This window comes from Mastigoproctus giganteus, chromosome 12 (assembly GCF_048544385.1).
Source record: "Mastigoproctus giganteus isolate SK-2022 chromosome 12, ASM4854438v1, whole genome shotgun sequence".
NCBI lineage: Eukaryota > Metazoa > Arthropoda > Arachnida > Uropygi > Thelyphonidae > Mastigoproctus > Mastigoproctus giganteus.
The window spans coordinates 58,322,551-58,336,926 of record NC_143586.1 but is presented as its reverse complement, the minus strand read 5'-3'; the positions used below and the strand labels follow the sequence as shown (position 1 = coordinate 58,336,926).

General features: G+C 38.3%; 1 protein-coding gene across 2 annotated transcripts in view; it reads right to left on the bottom strand.

Moving 5' to 3' along the window:
- The window catches only part of LOC150077091 (uncharacterized), a 347,053-nt gene that overhangs the window by 212,885 nt on the left and 119,792 nt on the right, over positions 1-14,376 (bottom strand). The gene's annotated exons all lie outside the window — the stretch shown is intronic.

The window sequence follows — 14,376 nt, the reverse complement described above, 5'->3', positions numbered from 1 at the left end:
TAACTCGCTGGCTAAAATAAAACTTTCTGCAGTCCAATCTAAACATCTCCCCCCCCCCCTAACTTGAATTTATGTCCCCTAGTTCTAGCATCATTTATAATCTTGAAAATTTCTTCCTCATTCATTTTACTGATGCCTCTCAGAGCCTTAAACACCTCAATCAAATCTCCTCTAAGGTGTCAAGTTTGTTCAAACAAACTAGACACCTTAGAGGAGCACGTTTGTTCAAACTTGCCTCCCGTGTTTTTGAAAGGTCTCAAAAATATACTGTTATGAATGTTTGAGAAAAATGGATATAATCGACAACAGGGAGTTGATAGACATGTTGTCAAATGCAAAAACCGAGCCTCGGAGGGGGGGGGTAACCCCACAAATTCACTATACTGTAATAGCATAATATTAAACTTCATATAACTGAGTAAAACCAGACACTGTGGATCTAAGTGCCACTTACTGCAGCTCAATTTTAAAATATTAAATAAATAAAAAAACAAAATAAACAACCTATGTTCTCCTCCTCAGTTACATTAACTGTCCAGCTGGCAATAAATATTACTAATAATTACTGGAATTATTACTACTGTGTAGTAATAATTCCAGTAATTAACAACTTTCTGGCCAAAAGAAAACGACCTACATTCCAATCTAATTACTTCACTACAATACGAATTTAGAACCATAATTCTGAAATCACATTAGTAAAAATTTCACATTCATTAATTTTCACTAATTCCCCTTTAAAGTGCTTGGTTGCCAAGCCACTTGAAAGGGTTCAAAGATGGACAACCAAGCAAGTTGCCCATCTTTGGATCCTTTCAGAAGGAAATATTCTTATCTCTACGATTTTAGAATTATGATATGGGCAGACATGAATTTCTCCAATAAGGCACCATGGCCCTTCCTTGTCACCTGTCTATGCTGCTTGGAGAAATTCATGTCCATCCCCATCATACGTAATTCTCAAATCCCTTTCTTCTCCAACTGTTTTTGATTGAACCCTATCAACTATATAAGTTATTTTAGAGTTATTATACTCCAAATCCTTTCAATAATCATGCTGTTCATATCTAGTGAGCCAATATGGTCATCTCCTTACCTTCTAGTGTTAAGATTGCAATAAAGTCACTAGAAGATTACAGTTTCCGTGTCTCCTGATAATTTATAATCATCACACACATTTTTCATTTGTGCCACTAGTCTCATCAATTCATTTGGCATCCATTTAGGTCTAAAACTTAAATTGTATCTCTATTGGTTGGTATAAAAAGCCCCACAGCTTCTACAGTTATTTTCACAAATGGTTCCCATTCATAATTTTTATTTTGTAACATTCCACTGAAAAGATTTTAAACTGTCTAAGCCCATTGTCATCCCATTATGATTACTGCCACCTAGCAGATCCATCTGGAGATTCTTAATTCACAAAGAGTCACTGCTGACTACCATATAAAGACAACTGCTTTCTCCTTTGGCTTTTTTGGATGGAATGCTGGTGTAGAAAACAGTCATCTAATAAATCCAGAATATTTCTACTACTGTGTGAGTGGCCATTCCACAGGTTCCAGTCAATATCTGAAAAATTAATTTCCTATAAGACAATGGGATTATCACCCATTCTCTTTGTCTCTGTAGTTGTATATAGTGTTGACTGTCAAGCAGCCCTGGGGTCCCCCTAACTCTGCTCTATATTTGTACATCACATTCATCTTGCCTAAAACAACCACCTACACTTTTTCCCCCAACTGCAAACAGGCCTCAACATTACGCTGACCACCCATTTCAACTGGGTACACTCCCCCTCAGATTCCATGTGCTTCTTAACCAAGATAATTCCCCCCCCTCCCTCCATCCTGTTTGTCTCTATGTACACACTGCATTCAAATTCCACATCTTCTAGGTCTTAGTGGCACCATCATGTTTTTGATATCCTTACAACACCCGTATTGGGTGACTTCACCAATACAGGTGACCCCCGCTTAAAGCTGATAATGCGTTCCAGAAAAACAGAGCGCTGAGTGAATCCACGGTAAGCGAGCGCTGCATTCCCATAAGGTAACATGTGTATTTGTGAGTTGTGGTCGGTGCCATAGGATATTTCCTAATTAATAATAAACGGTAGTGAAAAGATGAACAAATGTCGGTCAAAATATTTAATATTCAAATATTTGTACATATAAAATATTCTGCATTGCACACGTATATAATTATGTGGTAACTACTTACGTATCAAAATTAAACTTAAAATTCCAATTAAAATCATGAATTTAATTGATCTAAATTGATTTAATTTAATTGATGAATTTAATCATGAAAATAGTGTCGATTTTGAGTTGAACTTTGGCCCTCTTCCAAATAAACTAAAAGGGGTATTAATTTTAAATCCCCCCGCAGCTTTACCACCTAACAATAAAGTCAACCGATCCTTCGCAGCTTTGAAACCTGGCATGTTTTTTTTCTTCTTTCAATATGAAACTTACTTTAGGCATTCGTTTCCATAAAAGTCCTGCTTCATCTATGTTAAAAACTTGTTGAGAAGTATAACACATAATACCCCTCTTCAATAATTTTAACAAGTTCTTTTTTGAAAGTTTCGGCTCCTTGATCTGCACTTGAGGCTTCTCCCTGGATTTTAAATCTATTCAACCAGCCCTTACCAGTTTTAAATGGTTCCAAATTATTTATTTATTTATTTTATTATTTTTTTTTTTTGTTGAGCTTTCTTCAGATCATCATATTGGATAATCTCTTTCTCTCTCTCTTTTTTTTTAATAATAATTTAACTTAACTGAATTCTTCATTGGATATTATCTTTAATAAAATTAGTTAGTCTTTCCTTTTCAATCTTAATAGCTGGCCTAGCCCTAGTTGCTTGCAGTGGAACAGCTATCTTTCCCGCTGCTAAAATTAATTCTTTATTTTTTTATAATTGTTCTTACAGTTAAACTTGCAAGTCCTAAATTATGGCACACATCTGCTTATCGTTGACCGGAATTTGTTCGCTTCAAAACGTCTAATTTAATTTTCAAATTCTGTCTTTTCTTACATTTATAGTCTTCATACTGCGCCCAGACGCTGTTGCTTTTTGATTCTTATCGGCCATTATTAACTCTTTGAAAATGTAACTGCATTGGTTGCATTAATTACGATACAATGTTCAAGTAAACTGTCCGTTACGTACGATGTCTAATACCATACTGAGTGATGACTAGACTTCGTATATTTGCATTATATTTGCATATAACGCAAATATTACAAGCAATATACTTAATTTTTTTTTAAAATGTTGGTCTCGGAACTACATAACAAGTCACTGTACTGCAATAAATTATCGTGCGAGAAAATTTCACTGAGCGCGGGAAAATTTCTCAAGTCGGCGTGGGAAACATTTTAATGCTGTTTTGCTATTCATTTTCAAGCTATCAACTCCATCAAATGAAACGATTTCATTAAATATGCCAAAAATGCAATCTGTAAAAGAGCGTTATAGTGATCTGTGACAGCATTATAGTCAGATACGGGTTATAATATAAGAACAGCGTTATAGCGAATCAGCATAAAGCAAACCACGTTATAACGGGGGCCTGCTGTATTTTAAATTCATCAGATCTATTTACTGTACAGTGTCCAATTATATATACACTTTACTCTTAGTAAGGCTAACACACAGCATGTATTTGCTTATTCCATGAAAACCCCAGCAGATATAATCCCAAAACCTTGTTTTCCAGGCTGCTACATATTCAACTGAAGTATGGTAAGAATCAATTTCACCTCTGCTTGTTGCTGCTGTTAAACTATAAGTCTGTGTATTCTACCACCAAACTAGCAGTTTTCCAAACCACCTAACACTGGCTCAACAGCATTAGCAAATAGTCTTGTTCCCTTCTATTTAAGGAATTCTTGTTCCCTTCTATTATATGGAAGAGAGAATTGGAATTTGAGGAGTACAATGTGTATAGAAAGGATAGAAAGAGAGCAGGGGTTATGCTATTAGTTAAGAAACACATAAAACCTATGGAAGTGCAGCCAGTTGATATGGGTAGACAGTGCAGTGTTGAGTCAATTTGGTGAAACAAACACCGGCAGAGCAAAATTGAGAGTAGAAGTGCATTATAGGCCTAATGACTCGTATGAGTATAATGAACAACTGTAGAGAGAAATAGAGTGGGCCAATAATTAAACAATCTTACAATGGGGATTTTAATTTCCCAGATATTGACTGGAAATTGTGGATTGGTCACTAAACACACTAATAAGGCTTTTGTGGATTTATTGGATGATTGTTTTCTACAGCAGCATGTTCAGGAGGCAACTGAAGGGAGTAATACTCTTGATCTGATTATCAGTAGTGATAATCAGATCAAGCATTAAGAATCTGAATTCTAAATGGGAAGCATTCAAAGAATTAATCTTGGAAGCTACTTTTCATACCAACTAAGAAATATTATTCAAGGTTTACGCCTTAATGGATGTCAGATGATCTAACAAGACATGTGGCAGAGAAGAAAAATGCATGGGATTCATATAAAAGAACACGTGACACAGAAGTCTAGGGTAGATATAAGCTGGTCTGTAATCAAGTCACAAAGGACGTTAGGCAGACAAAGGCAGATTACGAGAAATCTTTGGCAAAGGATGCAAAGAAAAACAGCAAAGAGTTCTTTACTTATGTAAACTCTAGAAGGAAGGGAATGAATCAGATTGGTAAACTTTATATCTATGGTTCAGCTGTTGATGATCCTACTCAGGTAGCTAGCAAAGTGAATGAGTATTTTGCATCTACATTTACACATTAGGAGTTATTCAGGGAGGGGAATGCCAGAGGGGCATTAAACTCTGGCAGTGAGCTAAATGATTTTGTAATAACTGAGAGAAAAGTGGAGCAGAAACTGTTGAAGATAAGCATAAGAAAAGCACTTGGGGTGGATGGGATCTATCCAATTATATTAAAGGAAGCAGCAAAGGAAATAAGCACTCTTAGCCATAATTATGAGAGCTGCCTTGGACTCAGGGGTAGTACCTATGGACTAGAGATGTGCAAATGTGACCCCAATTCACAAAGGAGGATCAAATGGTGACAAGTAATTACAGACCTGTTGGTTTAACTTCTGTTCCAGGGAAATTAATGGAGGCACCGGTTAAAGAAGCACTGCAAGACTTCAGTTATAGTTCAGAGACAGCATGGGTTTGTTAAGGGGAAGACTTGTCTGAAGAATTTGATTGGATACTACGATGTGATCACAAAGGAACTGGATGCAAAGAATAATTTTGATATCATATACTGCGATATTAGGAAGGTTTTGCTGTGCAAATTGGAGCAGTGTGGCATTGGGGCAAATTGCTGCTATGAATAAAGGGATGGTTGAGTGGGAGAAAACAGAGTGGTAATCAATGGACACTACTCTTCGTGGACTAATGTTATTAGTGAAATCCCCCAGGGTCTCCCAGTGTTGCGTCCATTGTTTACTGTATTTATTAATGATATTGATGAGGCTTAATATCTAAGTTGCTTAATATCAGGCTTAATATCTAAGTTGCAGACGATATGAAGGTTGGCAGGGTTGTAAATGACACTAATAACAGTATGTACTGTAACAGGATCTAGAAAGGTTGAGCAGATGGGCTGAGAGGTGGAAACTGAAGTTTAATATTGACAAATGTAAAATACTGCATATGGGTAGCAGTAACCGGAGAGTAACATATCAACTGTGTGTTACTACACCCAGGGTGGTAGAGAATGAAAGGGACCTCGGGATAATTGTGCAGTCAGATATGAAGTTTTCTGAGTAGTGCAAGCAGTCTGCAAGAGTAGTTCATGGTGTCTTGTCAATGATATACAGAATGTTTCTAGAAGGGATGAGGAGGTGATTGTCCCCTTATATAACGCAATGGTCAGTCCACATCTTGAGTACTGTATACAGGTCTGGAAGCCTCATTTTAAGGATGTAGAGCTGCTGGAATGAGTACAAAGAAGGGCAACAATAGTGAATGGAACAAAGGTCAGGCTTAAGTTTTGCAAATTACAATGTCTGGAGATTAGGCACCTGCAAGGTGATCTGATTGAGGTGTATAAGGCCTTGAATGGTTTGAGCAAGCTGAATGCTGATGGGATTCTTCCTGTTGCTCAGATTAATCGCCTGAGGGGACAAAGTGGGTGGTAGATTTCTAGAACAAATTCCATCTGTTGTTGTAGAAGTGGATAGCTCGAAAATTGTAGATCTCTTAAAGTACCATTTATAACTGACACAATATAATAGCGTAGCTTAATTTAATTTATTATGATACTCACCTTTTTATAATCTGCATTGATGTTGGAATAAATTGGATGATAATTTTAAATTTAAGTTAGCATGAATAAGTCAGGATTTAAAAACAGAATTAAAATGTGTGCAAGGAAGTAGAAGTGCAGGTCTTCGTCCTTGGTTGTCAATGTTGAAACGATTTTAGTTATACGGTTGGCTATTGGCCTTCTGTTTCCAACAATATAACTAAAATCGTTTCAAGTTTCAACATTGACAACCAAGGACGAAGATGTGCACTTCTACTTCCTTGCGCACGTTTTAATTCTGTTTTTAAATCCTAACTTATTCATGCTAACTTAAATTTAAAATTATCATCCAATTTATTCCAACATCAATGCAGATTATAAAAAGGTGAGTATATCATAATAAATTAAATTAAGCTACGCTATTATATTGTGTCAGAAGTGGATAGCTTAAATAAATTCAAGGCAGAACTAGACAAACATTTGGAGCAAATTGATGGATGAAATGGGAAGGGTTTTTTTTTTTTTTTGGCTGATGCTGTATAAGCTTGCTTTCTTGCATCATATGCCTCTACTAATGCTAAGTTAATCCGTCCCTGTAAAAATCTCTCTCTCTCTCTCTCTCTCTCTCTCTGGCCAAATTGAATGGAAAAATTTGGTGAAACAAGCAGTTGCATGACATTTCTAAGACTTTTCATCATGTTTAGCTTAAATGTCTTCTCAACTAGTTTCTGTCTTATGGACTGCTGACTGTTTTTTGCAATTGGATATACAGTTCTCTTTCACTTCTCAATGCAAGTAATGGTAAACAGATCTCTATCTTCTCCACTAATGCTGGTAATCCCTAAAGTTTAGTTCTTTTTCCATTCTTTTCCTCTTGTATATTAATGACTTTCTTCCAGTGACTGGAAATCCTGTTCATAGTTTTGCCAACACAGTCTACCTTTCAGTATGAGAAAATCTGCCCTGCACAAAGAGCTTCAATTCTTAAATATCCATCATCTTCATCAGTAATTTTCCATTATGCAATGGTTTTCCTCTACCTAAAAAAAAACTTCTATTGTTCTACTCTTTTCTGCCACAGTTCTCTGTATCTTCCTCTCTTAGCCCTTGTCTTTCCATGCCTTTACGGACTCCATCCATCTACACTTCCCTTGGTCTTCCTTCCTCCTGGTTCCGCACAATTCATAATCACTTTTTGAAATCTACCCTTTTCCATTGTTTTGGTATGTCCGTACCACCTCAGCTTTTTTTGTTTCAATTACCTGGATTATATCAGTTTTTACTTCCACCATTCATTGAATCTGTTCATTTCTTATTTTTTCCAGTAGTCCAGTTCTGTTGCAAGCAATTTCCCCTGTTGTCTTTTATTCACTGTTCTTGTTTCTGCTCCATAAAGCATAATGCTCTGTACTGTTAAATACAAATGGGCCTATTGAACTGGATTCAATTGTATAAGGTGATTAATGATACTGTATATATCCAGTAATAAATTCAATGACAAATGGACTCCATCAGCAATATACAGATTCTAACTGAATAATGACGTCAGAGACAAATTTAATAAATACAGAGTTGTGTGTGAGCTGTGATGCATACATGGCCGTGAGAGTGAACATTCAACTACTAGATTGGTGCACGAACTTCTGTGGGTTTACTGCCAGCATTTATCCAGCTTCAAGATGGTTGTTTCCAAGATAGGGTGTAGCCTAGTGCCCTTGCAGCGATTCATGGTTCTTGAATTGCACGATATGTTGAGAGACTCTAGCCAGAGGCAGGGGCTGAAGTGCTGGGATTGGTCGATCACTTTGTAATCGCATTTAGGGTTAAGGTCATGGTGGGTCGACCAGAAATGTTCCATGACTGCGGAGTGGTCAGTATCACCAAGGCGAACTGATCTGTCATGTTCTGCAAGGCGGTCTTGAAGGTGTCTCAAGCTCCTATGTAGCAACTGCCACAATCTTTGCAAGTTACACAGTATACTACTCCGCTACGCAAAAGAGGGACGACCAGAGTTTTCACATTAGAATTCAGGGAACGTAATCTTCTACTTGGTAGGAGCTTACTTGCAAAGATTGTGGCAGTTGCTACTTAGGAGAGAGAGCTCGAGACACCTTCAAGACCACCTTGCGGAGCATGACAGATCAATTCGCCTTGGTGACACTGACCACTCCGCAATCACGGAACATTTCTGGTTGACCCACCATGACCTTAACCCTAAACGCGATTAAGAAGGGATCAATCAATCCCGGCGCTTCCGCCACTGGCTAGAGTTGCTCAACATATCATGCAATTCAAGAACCATGAATCGCTGCAAGGGCACGAGTTTACACTATCTTGGAAACAACTGTCTTGAAACTGGATAAATGCTTGCAGGAAACACACAGAAGTTCGTGCACCAACAATGAAAACCAATCTAGTAATTGAATGTTCAATTTCATGGCCATGCATGCATCTAAAATCTAGAGAGCCAGCTCTAACAAATCAAGACTCTTACAGGAACTAAGAGGTAGGATCTCACCAATGGTATTTTCTAGGCTTATTCATACTCTTTGTTGCCAAGCTAACTGTATTTCTGATGCTTACCGTTCGCGAAAACAATGGAAGTTTGTGAATTTAAATAGAGAAGCTCACTCCTCGAGAACAAACCCATTCCACCAATGCTTCCCTCGTTTTGAATTTGAGCAGCAAGCAATTAACATCTGACCAGCTCAACATTCTAACCTCTAGTATGAATGTTTGCTGTCTTACTGTCGAGGCCACCGATCACACAACTGGCCATGGGAGTAGAGGCAAGCATAGTCAACCTCCCTGAAGAAGCTGCTAATGAGATCTGCTTCAAAACGGCCTATATCCTTCGATGCATATGGCCCGTTCACTCCAACTTCAGCCATTGGCAGCATACTGCTCTTTCCACCATCAGAAAGGACAACACCATCATTGTACTCCCCACAGACAAAGGATGTCGCACTGGCATACTAGACTGGTAAAAGTATCTGGAGAAAGCCCTCTTCCTCCTACAGGACCCTGATGTCTATGAACCTGTGACCGATCCACCCATCAAAGTCTTGGGATGCCTAGAGTCAAACATCAAGAAACTGCAATATCATCTAGACAAGACTTCAGTTATAACTCGGACACAGAATGGTTTTGTTAAGGGAAAGTCTTGCCTGACCAATTTGACTGGATACTATGATTTGGTCACAAAGGAACTGGATGCAGGGAATAACGTTGATATCATATATTTGGATCTTAGAAAGGCTTTTGATACTGTTGCACATGGAAGACTGCTATACAAATTGGAGCAGTGTGACATTGGAGGCAAATTGCTGCTATGGATAAAGGGGTGGTTGAGGGGGAGAAGACAGAGAGTGGTAATCAATGGACACTGCTCATCGTGGACTAATGTTATTAGTGGAGTCCCTCAGGGCTCAGTGTTGGGTCCATTATTGTTTTCTGTATTTATAAATGATATTGATGATGGTATATCAAGCTTAATGTCCAAGTTTGCAGACGATACAAAGGTTGGCAGGGTTGTCAAGGACACTACTGACACTATGCTGCTGCAACAGGATCTGGAAAGGTTGAGCAGATGGGCTGAGAGGTGGCAAATGAAGTTTAACACTGACAAATGTAAAGTATTACATATGGGAAGCAGTAACCCCAGAGTAACATATCAACTCTGTGGTACTACACTGACAGTGGTAGAGAACGAAAAGGACCTGGGAGTAATTGTGCAGGCAGATATGAAGTTTTCCGAGTAGTGATGATGATCTGCAAGGGTAGCTAATGGTGTCTTGACAATGATATACAGGAATTTTTCTAGAAGGGATAAGGAGGTGATTATCCCCTTGTATAAGGCAATGGTCAGGCTACACCTTGAGTACTGTATATAGGTCTGGAGGCCTCATTTTAAGAAGGATGTAGAGCTGTTGGAACGAGTACAGAGAAGGGCAGCAAGATTAGTGAATGGAACAAAGGGTTGCTCTTATGAAGAAAGGCTTAAGTTTTGCAAATTACAGTGTCTGGAGACTAGGCACCAGCGAGGTGATCTGATAGTGGTGTATAAAGCCTTGAATGGTTTGAGCATGCTCAATGCTGATAGGATTCTGCCTCTTCTCAGAATAATCACCTGGGAGGGCATAAATTCAAATTGAGGAAAGACAGATGTAGGACAGATGTGCGGAAATTTGCCTTTAGCCAGCGGGTGGTTGGTTGGTTGGTTGGTAGAACAGACTTCCATCCTTTGTTGTGGAAGTTGATAGCCTAAATAAATTTAAGGCTGAGCTGGACAGGTATTTGGAACGAACTGAGGGGTGAAATGGGAGCTTTTTTTTTTTTTTTTTTTGGCTGATGCTGCATAGGGCTTGCTTTCTTGCATCATATGCCTCTACTAATGCTAATACCAGTTTCCACATGGCTCAAATCTGGAAAAATTTTGGCATCAACATAGTGGCTACTGCATGCCACAGGCTGCCAACTACCACAGATGGACACAATGGGCCAGGCATTCCTCTCCAGCCCATTGTGTCCTGCTGCAACTGCAACACACCCACATATAAGCTAAGTACATTGTGCGACTCCTTACGCCTCTAGTGGGAAATACGGCCCACATTGTCACTAACAGCGGAGAGTTCATTCACCTAATTAAAGAACTTTCAATCTCTAACAGAGAGATTATGGTGTTGTTCAATGTTGTGTCCTTTTACATCGATTCCAGTCCAACAGGACATAAACTACACCAAGCGACCTCTGGAGAATGACTCAGATCTGCCAAGCAGAACATTGCTATCCACAGAGGACATCTGTACTGCCCTCAACCTATGCTTGTCAGGCAGCATCATTACCTTTGGGGATTCCCTGTACAAGCAGGTGCACGGTATTGCTATGGGTGCCCCCGTTAGCTCCATTGTGGCCAACATCGCCATGGAGAAACAGATATTCCTGAGCTTGCATGTACCTATTACAGTTTGGTGTAGATACAGTCGATGACATCTTCACCGTCATCCCACATGGTTCGGAGGCAACATTACTGGAATAACTCAATTCTTTATCAGTGTTCATCTAGTTCACTTTAGAATTAGATGGCTCCCTTCCAATCTTAGATGTTCTAGTAAAGCATGTGGGCCCACACACCTGGAGACCTCAGTATACCGTAAGCCAATGTGGTGCAGGCAGTTTATCAACTACAAATTGGGCCATGCCCCTAGCCATCTCAACAGCACCGCCCAAACTATTCTCCAGAGCTTGGAGCCATTCCAGCTCAGAGGAAGCTAGGCGCACCAAGATTTCCACGGTAAAAACTCATCTGGTCAATTGTGGTCATCCAACCCACATATTAGAGAAGTGCTTGCTACAAGCACAAGAGCTCACAATCCACCTAAGACCATCATCACCACATGACAACATGCCTACTGCCTATATTCCCTACTATCTGGGCATGTCGAACCAGATTTCGAAAATCCTCTGGGAATATCACATAAAATGCATACAACTACCTGGTAGAAGCTTACATTCCCTGGTTTATAATGTTAAACCTCTAGTCGCTCCTCTTTTGCATAGCAGAATAGTATATTGCGTAACTTGCACAGATTGTGGCTTCGACAATTCCCCCGGCATACACACTACTTGGACTCCTTCCAGTCACTATCTGGCAGAATAGAGGTAGCAAGATTATACAGTAGCCCTGCAGAAAGCCTTTTGAAGTAGTAAACTCTTGGGATAATCTTTGCCCCATTTTAACTCTGCATGTGTTGTCCTTATACATGGTCTTAATGATCTTTATCAGTGGTTCACTGATAGATGCCCACTTTAAAAATTCCCATAGCAGTTTACTAGCACATTGTCATATGCCTTCTCTAGAGCTATAAAGGTCATCCTAAAATTTTGACATTTCTTATACTTTTTTCAAGAATTTGTCTTAGTGTGAATATAGGGTCTACATATGATCTGCCTACTGTAAAACCACATTGTTCCTTTGATCCCTGGAATTCCTTTTCCAATCTACTTATAATCCTTCCCATGATTTTCATAATTCAGTTTATTATGCAGATACCTCTATAATTTGAACAAGTTCTTCTGTCGCCTTTTTTAAAAAAGGAGACCCTGAAGTCATTTCCTTTTGTTTTTTTCTCCTCTAAATATGCTATTTATTAGTTTTGTAGTTAATGTAATCACTTTTTTCCCTCCATATTTCATCAATTCTAAGCTCTTGGTCCAGGTGCTTTACCATTCTTCTCTGCTTTCAGCTCTCTCTCCACCTCCTCTGGTGTAACCTTTAATCCTGGGTCCATATGCAGATGTTCATTCTCTTCCATGTATTCTTCCCTATCTTCTCCTAGTAGTTTCATATAATATAGTAGCCATTCCTCCATCTCTAAATTTGTATTGTGCATATTTTGATTCCTCATACCCTTTAATACTGCCCAGGCCTCTGTTGATCTTCTAAACCCTAATTTACTATTTATATTTGCACACAATCTTTCCCATGCTTCATTCTTTGCTTCTCTTACTACCTTGTTTGCTTCCTTCTTCTTTCCCTTATAAGCTATCTTATCTTCCTCACTCTTTGTATTTAACCACTTTTGATATGCCTTCTTTTTCTCTTCTACTGTTTTGCTAACCTCCTCCCTCCACCAGTAGTTTTCCTTATGTCTTCCCTTATCTTTATAACTCAATACCTCCTGTGCTACCTTTATGTTTTATGTCAGATATTCATAAATATCTGTGCTTCCTTCAAACTCCATCAATTTTGTGGTCCATTCTCTGAACATAGAGAAGTCCTTATACTTTCATAATGAAGCAACTCAATATTAAATTTTTTATCACACCCTTCTCTTCCTTCACTTACCTTTGTTGTACTGTATCCCTGTGTCAGTGTCCAAGGCCAGAGTTTTTGCTCTGACAAGATAGTGGTCTAATCCACAATCAAATCCTCTATACACTTGCACCTCATTTAATATAACTGAACTTGTTTGTTTTGATATGACATAATTAATGATAGATCTACATTGCTTAGTTCTTTGAGTCCATGTAAATTTATTTTTGTGCTGAAAAAATTTATTGATTTTGAAATCGAATTGTCCACATAACTCTATTAATCAAATCACCATTGTCATTTCTTTCTTCTTCCCACCACTCAACTTTGATCTTCCCATCCTATCCTAGCATTCATATCTCCCATCATGTAAACTTCCTTTCTTCTTGGTATAGATTCTTCAGTCTCTCTGTGTATCCCAAAACTCATTTTTCTCTTCACTTGATTTGTCATTAGTTGGGGCATATGCACCGATTATTGCAACTTCTCTCCTGTATATCACCAGTTCTACCACTATAACTCTTTCATTCACATATCTCCAACTTCTTATCTTCAGTCTTTGATGTATGACAATTGATACTTCTGCTCTCACTTTTGTCAACTCTGCTCCAAAAGTGGATGTATTTTCCTATATACTCCTCACCACATCCCTTCTTCTTTGTCTTGGATAACATTGCTATATCTACGTTTCCCTTCAGTAACTCATTGGGCATTTCATCTTGGTTGATAATACTCGTACATTCCAGCATCCGAAAATCATGGCCCGAGTTCGTTTACCCAGTGGTTTCCAATAAGTCTGTCTTGTCATTACAAGAAGCTATGCTTCCACTGGTATGGCTCTCAGAATCATTTGGGCACACAAAACTTCCCCACTATGAAAAAGTGGGAACACCTTCACTTCCTTAAATGAACATCTCCAGATAATTCTCCAATGGGGAAAAACTAATTTACTTATTAAATTCTATCCATCTAAAATTCAGTCCTGTCTTATTTCTTTCAAAAATAGTCTACAACTCTTCAGCATTTCCTAGACAGTCAAATATCACTACATGCAAATTTTGTAGACTACTTTTGTATTTTCTAAAAATTAATGATTTTCGCTGTTCATTGCACCAATAAAAGAATTATATAAACTATTTAACATTCATCTATGTGATTCTGTAGAAGTATAGTTAATATTAGAAGCATTTTTTTATTAATTCTATAAACTATAAATTTATAACAATTTTTTTTTTTTTGGTCCTCACCTTTTACCCATTTATATATGACGTCAGCATTTTTTTACTGTTTTGGC